This window comes from Bufo bufo, chromosome 3, assembly GCF_905171765.1.
Source record: "Bufo bufo chromosome 3, aBufBuf1.1, whole genome shotgun sequence".
Classification (NCBI taxonomy): domain Eukaryota; kingdom Metazoa; phylum Chordata; class Amphibia; order Anura; family Bufonidae; genus Bufo; species Bufo bufo.
The window spans coordinates 27891084-27897945 of record NC_053391.1 but is presented as its reverse complement, the minus strand read 5'-3'; the positions used below and the strand labels follow the sequence as shown (position 1 = coordinate 27897945).

The 6862-nt window shown below is 43.8% G+C and overlaps 1 protein-coding gene across 1 annotated transcript in view; it reads left to right on the top strand.

The window, feature by feature from the left end:
* Positions 1-6862, top strand: part of LOC120994418 (zinc finger protein 182-like) — a 668524-nt gene that overhangs the window by 397583 nt on the left and 264079 nt on the right. The window lies entirely within an intron of this gene.

Genomic DNA, 6862 nt, shown 5'->3' with positions numbered 1-6862 from the left:
AGCGATGATTTTCACGCATCACTTGTGCGTTGCGTGAAAATCGCAGCATGCTCTATATTCTGCGTTTTTCACGCAACGCAGGCCCCATAGAAGTGAATGGGGTTGCGTGAAAATCGCAAGCATCCGCAAGCAAGTGCGGATGCGGTGCGATTTTCACGCATGGTTGCTAGGTGACAGTCTATTCACTGTATTATTTTCCCTTATAACATGGTTATAAGGGAAAATAATAGCATTCTGAATACAGAATGCTTAGTAAAATAGCGCTGGAGGGGTTAAAAAAAATAAACAAATTAACTCACCTTCTCCTCTTGATCCCGTAGTTCCCAGTCTCTTCTGATGAGCTGTCGGCTAAAGGACCTTTGGTGACGTCAGATCACATGCTCCAATCACATGGTCCATCACCGTGGTGATGGACCATGTGATTGGAGCATGTGATCTGACGTCACCACAGGTCCTAGCCTGTAGATTATCATTAAAGAAGTAAAGAAGAGACCGGGAACTACGCGGAGGAGGTGAGTTAATTTTTTTATTTTTTTTTAACCCTCAATTGATCACCTACTATGCATTCTGTATTCAGAATGCTATTATTTCCCCTTATAACCATGTTATAAGGGAAAATAATACAATCTACACTACAACTAACCCAAACCTGAACTTCTGTGAAGAGGTTCGGGTCTGGGTACCACGTTCGTTTTATTATCACGCGTGTGCAAAAAACATTGCACCCGCGCGATAAAAACTGAACATCGGAACGCAATCGCAGTCAAAACTGACTGCAATTGCATTCCTACTCGCGCGGGTTTGCCGCAATACACCTGGACGCATCCGGACCTAATCCGGACACGCTCGTGTGAACCCAGCCTAACTCTGCCCCATTTTCCCTGCTCCCAGCATGAGGGTGCGCCTCGGCTCCTTCCTGCAAGAGTGACACCCTCTGGGCACCTTACTGGCTCATTTGTATATAAAATAAACTGGATTTTCAGAGGATAAAAAACATCTATTGCTGGAAAAAAGGCACACCTGGAAATAAGGTACTAAGTGCTATTAGGCCACGGCTTTAATTCAATAGCGATTATCCTGGTGACAGATTTCCTTTAAACTACAGCTGTAGTCCAAATGAATGTATTAAGTTAAATGCAACCTTGTGGACTGCAGCAATTTAATAGATAGAATGAATCAGTCGTGCTACAAAATGTCATAGTGTAGCCTAAGCCTAAGGCCTCTTTCACACTACCGTTTTTTTTTTTCCGTTTTGCGGTCCGTTTTTTGCGTTCCGTATACGGTCCGTATACGGAACCATTCATTTCAATGGTTCCGCAAAAAAAACGGAATGTGTTCCGTATGCATTCCGTTTCCGTATTTCCGTTTTTCCGTTCCGTTGAAAGATAGAACATGTCCTATATTTTGCAGCAAATCACGTTCCGTGGCTCCATTAAAGTCAATGGGTCCACAAAAAAACCGGAACACATACGGAAATGCATCCGTATGTCTTCCGTTTCCGTTCCGTTTTTTTCTGAACCATCTATTGAAAATGTTATGCCCAGCCCAATTTTCTCTATGTAATTACTGTATACTGTATATGCCATACGGAAAAACGGAACGGAAAAACGGAACCGAAACGGAAACACAACGGAAACAAAAAAAACGGAAAAACGGATCCGTGAAAAACGGAACGCAAAACACTGAAATGGACATACTGTAGTGTGAAAGAGGCCTTAAGCTGTAGCCTGCTCTCCCTGCATTTATTGGAGGCCATTTGGCACCAGGAGAGGTAAAATACAGCGTGGACTACATGTGGAACCTGCATTCCCTGAATTGAATGGAGGCCGGTATGACACCAGAAGAGGTAGTATTTAGTGTTAGGTTCCTGTCCTAAAGAGATCACCTTGACGCTGGTGGACAGGCACAAACAATTTTGTACAAAATATATTTGCCAAGAATCTCACATTTATAATGTAGCATTAGTACTAATACATTTTCTATAGTGCGTATGGCATGATCGTATTTACTTTATTATTTGTGTTTGCAGAGTGCTGTTGCATTGTTTGTTTTTTGCTATTGAAAACGCATGCATGCTTGGATGAACTTGGGGAACCTTTTATTGATAATTGATAGGTTGCGGTCGTATTTACTGACGAGGGAAGTATCCAAAAATTCGATTCAGCTGCTTCGCCAAATTTTACAAAAAAATTAGCTTTTTCAAATTACTTCATCACGAAGTGCATTTCTTTGTAAGTAGTGGGTGCAATGACAGGGAACGGCGATTGTGACACTTCCCGTCATTGTACCCCTCAGATGCCGCGTTCATTGCTGATCACGGCATCTGACATTGATATTACAGTGTAACATAAATATATATTTTTTTAAATCATAGTTAAAAGATCTAGCGCAAAATCTTTCACGGCCCACGGTGACATCATATGTCACTGTGCAAGATCTTCAATCAAGATGGCGGCAGCTGGCTCTTCACGCTCAAACAGATGAAGTAAGTATGAAGCAGAAGGAAATTTGGTTTCGCAGTAAATTAAATTTTCCCTGAAATTGAGATCGAATTCCACTCCGTCCGGATCATTTGCTCAAAACTAGTTGTATTAATCACCTAGGCAGGATAACAATGCAACTGTCCTTATTCTTTCGTCCCCAGTTATACAGCAAATGGAGATAGATGGAATGGACAAGCTGCACCCCTGGACACTTGGATGGACACCCTCCGAGACCCAGTCCACGATATCCCAAGTTGGGACCTTTAGTTCCCCTGCCCCGTACCAAGATTTACCTACTGTCTCCCAACCTATTTGGTTGGCCCACAGCTTTAGTAGCACCTGCTGGTATATTTTGCAATCACAGCTGATGCTTATCCAATGGACACTACGACTATGGATCTAACTCCAACCAGCAACAACCACCTCATTTCCTAGTCAGTGTCCTATGTACCCCAGTGCCGCCCCCAGGTTTGAGCTTGTTCCCAGGGAACACCTCCCCAGTGCTAACTGTGCATTAGAAAATGTACTTTCCTAAGGCCGAGCCCCTCACCTGAGACTACATGTGAGACCCGCTGTGGGGACATCGCCACTCCCATCCACATAATGGGAGTAGTGGCTGGGAAAACAATGGCTTAATCGAGGCCCCCGAGACACTAACGAGGCTAATGGAATGATTGCTTTACTCTAATTACCAATCTCGTGCCTGGCCTTATGTGGACATAAAGTCCGACTAGAACGTCTCATGGCTCCGGCTGAGCATGGCGTCTGTATGCGTGGACTAAAGGGACCATTACACAAGACGATTATCGTGTCAATTTTCGTTCAATTGTACGAAACTGTACGATTATAGTGCACTGTAAAAGCTGTAAACGAGCAAGAAACTGGCGACAGTCGGTAGAATTGTCGCTGTTCCGATCGTTTGTGTAGGCACAAAAATAATCCTCTGGATAGATCATCAGCATCTGATCGGCGGGGGTCTGACACCCGGGATCAGCTATTTGAGAAGGCTAAGCTCTGTTCACTTGAATAGAGCTTAGCCCCGTCCAGGCCAGTGATACTAGGGCCTGCGTTAAACAGCAAGAGACGTCACTGGGCCTGCGATAAACAGCGAGAAGGCTGCGGCGCTACTGCCAGCGCCGCTGCCTTCTCAAACAGCTGATCAGCAGGGGTCCCCGAGTTTAAACAAACTGCAGAACCCCTTTAAAGATGTTCTTCGTGTAAACAGCAATTGTCTAATGCACGCACGATGTTGACCATTCCACCCTAATTGTGTTTCAAGCATGCCACTCTAAATTTGGTTAGGCAGACATACGTGCGAACATTTACAATTCGAATTTTTGCCCGCAAGTTCACTTGTCATTGGTTCCTTTATCAACTAATCGGAGTATGTGGGAGGGGAAGAAAGGGAACGTTACAATTAAACTTTCCCGCTTGAAAGGCATTGCGAATATGGACTCGAACAACGGTGAATGCGAAGGGTGCCTCCTCCTCCTTTCTTTGGATTTCCACAAGCTCCATGTCGATGAGATACTCCACCATTGCTTTGGCAATGCGATGTTTATCCCACCAGCTCATCTTCCAAAGTGTGGTCTCAGCTGATTAAAGGCAGAACCGTCTAGTACATTTAAACAGAAGATAAAGGTGAAGATATTAAAGGTGGAGGGGGCTGAGGGTGTGAAGAAGGTGGAACACAAAAGGCGTGCACTCATATTTCACAGTTCATACCTGACACTGCTCTCACAGCACATCGCGTGTCTAGTTTACCAACTACGAGGTTTCGATCGATAATCATCATGTCTAAAAGTTCATTGTTGAATCGTTCACTACATCCAGTAACGACTCGTTCATCACTCTATCTTACCGATAATCGCTTTGTGATTACCTTTAGGCGCCCCTCCCAATCCACTAACAAAGTTTAATATGCACCTTAAAATACCAGAAAATGAATATATCTGATAAACCACAACAATAAAACTCAAAATAACTGGTGCTTTGTGCTGGCAAAGTTCGCATCACTATTCTATTTGGAAATACTGAATACTCTCATAAGAGAGCCTTCGAATATGAGGCATATGTCTGTAAGTTTATAGTATTAAAATAGTATGTATGTGTGCATAGTTTGTCCATGAAACTCAAAGAACTTACGGCATTTGGAACACAAGATACTTCCTGTCTGTGGAACACAAAGCACTTCCTGCATTTGGAACACAAGATACTTCCTGTCAGTGGAACATAAGGTACTTCCTTCATTTGGAACACAAAGCACTTCCTGCATTTGGAACACAAGAGACTTCCTGTCAGTGGAACACATGGCACTTCCTGCATTTGGAACACAATATACTTCCTGCCAGTGGAATGCAATGTACTTCCTGTTAGTGGAGATCAAGGCACTTCCTTTATTTGGAACACAGGGCACTTCCTGTCTGTATAACAGAAACTTCCTGCCAGTGGACACATTACACTTCTAGCTCTTTGTGTACGAGCTCATTTGGACCAAGATTGTGGCCTCATTAGGTAATTACTCCAGGGTGTTCCAGATACTGTCTAATTGTTTTTTCTTCCTGCGTGCAGGCATGTAAACTGATTTCTGTTTGTATGTTCTCCTTTATGTCTGATGAAGTCAGGAGCTCTTATCCCCAAAACGTGTTAAAAGGACTTTTATTATAATCCTATATATTCAATAAGTAGACCTTGGAGCTCTAGTATGTTTGGAGGACTGGTGAAGGAGAACTGAGAACCTATCGGTGGGAGAATCCTCTCCAATATGGATAATGAGGACATTGGACCCTGAGGGTGATAAGTGATCCAAGGAGGAGGTAAGTCGATGTGCTGTCTACTATCTGTCCACAGGATAGGTTATATATAATGGATCACAGGGGATCCAATCTCAGATTTCCTGCAAACCTGAGAATGAGGGGTACCCAAGACTGCCCTCTGAAGACCGTCACTTCTATGGGGTTGATGAAGCAAGCTTGGCTTTCATTAGTCTGGGAAAGTTGGATGGCAACCTATGTGGACACTCTTAACCACTTGTGCGGCGGATGTCTGGGTACACCCGGAAGTAGAGGCAGTGCCTTCGGACAGAGGAGCACCACCTCCACTTCTGGGTATACCCAGATGTCAGCGGCGAGTACGCAGTATCTGAGGTAGAAGCCACAGATCCTCAACCCTTGTGCCGATACTTGGCTCAATGGCCCGGGAGTGAGATTGACAGGGCCAAGTGAAGTGTTCGACCCTGTCAGTCAAGTGAGAGGGAAGTCTCTGGAGCAGCTCGGCCCGCCCCTTCAAGGCTGCTGTGTTTTTTTAGTTTTTTTGTTTTTCTCACATATAAGCCATAATTTATTTATTTTTTCCATCGAAATAACCATATTAGGGCTTGTTTTTTTGTGGGATGACTTGTATTTTTAATTACACCATTTTTGGTACCTCTTATGTATTAGATAACTTTCAAAACTTTTTTTAGGGCGACGGTGTGAAAAAGAACACAATTCGACCATTGTTTGTAGGGCTTTGTTTTTATGGTGTTAACTTTAAGGTAAAAATGACATTAACTTTATTCTGGGGTTAGTATGATCATGAAGATGCCAAATTTATATAGTTTTAGTTTGTGGACGGGGGTGGGGGGCCTAATTTCTTGCAGGACAAGGTTCTGTTTTTTATTGATATCATTTTGGGGCCTTTTGACTGCATTCAGAAACGTGTAACCTCTGAACAGCTAGACAGAGGAGGACAACTCAAGGACTCCTTAAAGAGCTAGGAGACCTGCATATAAAGGTCCTGAGTACACAGCCCTTCTCCTGTGGCACAGGTGTGCGCTATCTCTTCACCTAAGACATTATCATGGGATCCAGCAGTGGATCTTGGTATACAGGACCTTGTATGTACAGGACACCTATTCAGTACCTCATGCATCCCTGATCTATCCCTACAGGTCATACCTGTCAATCATCATGTCACTGGGACACAGAGGGGACAGTACATGGTGCTCAGCGATGCCCATTACCAATGGATTATCCTGCAGCCACACAGTCAGCGCTATGAGGGCACCATGCGTGAGGCCCACAGTCTTTGTGCTAAGGTCTCTTCCCATGGGACAGTTGGGATTTATGTCTCTGACATACGGCAGTAGGTTGCTCTCTACAGTACTTTGGATTTGTGCATGCTTGGTGGCCACGTGGGAGCATAGCCTAAAAAAAGTCATTAGTATATGGAGCCATGATCAATAGAAGCAGAGATATAGAAATAGGAAACAAGATATAAAAGTTACAATAGACAGACATATGTAGCAGTGTCAGGTTACTGGTATAGCAGTGCTGTAGGGCCAGCGTAGCAGAGCTAGTTGGCTCGTGTAACGGTGATGCATAGAACAAGCTGAAAAA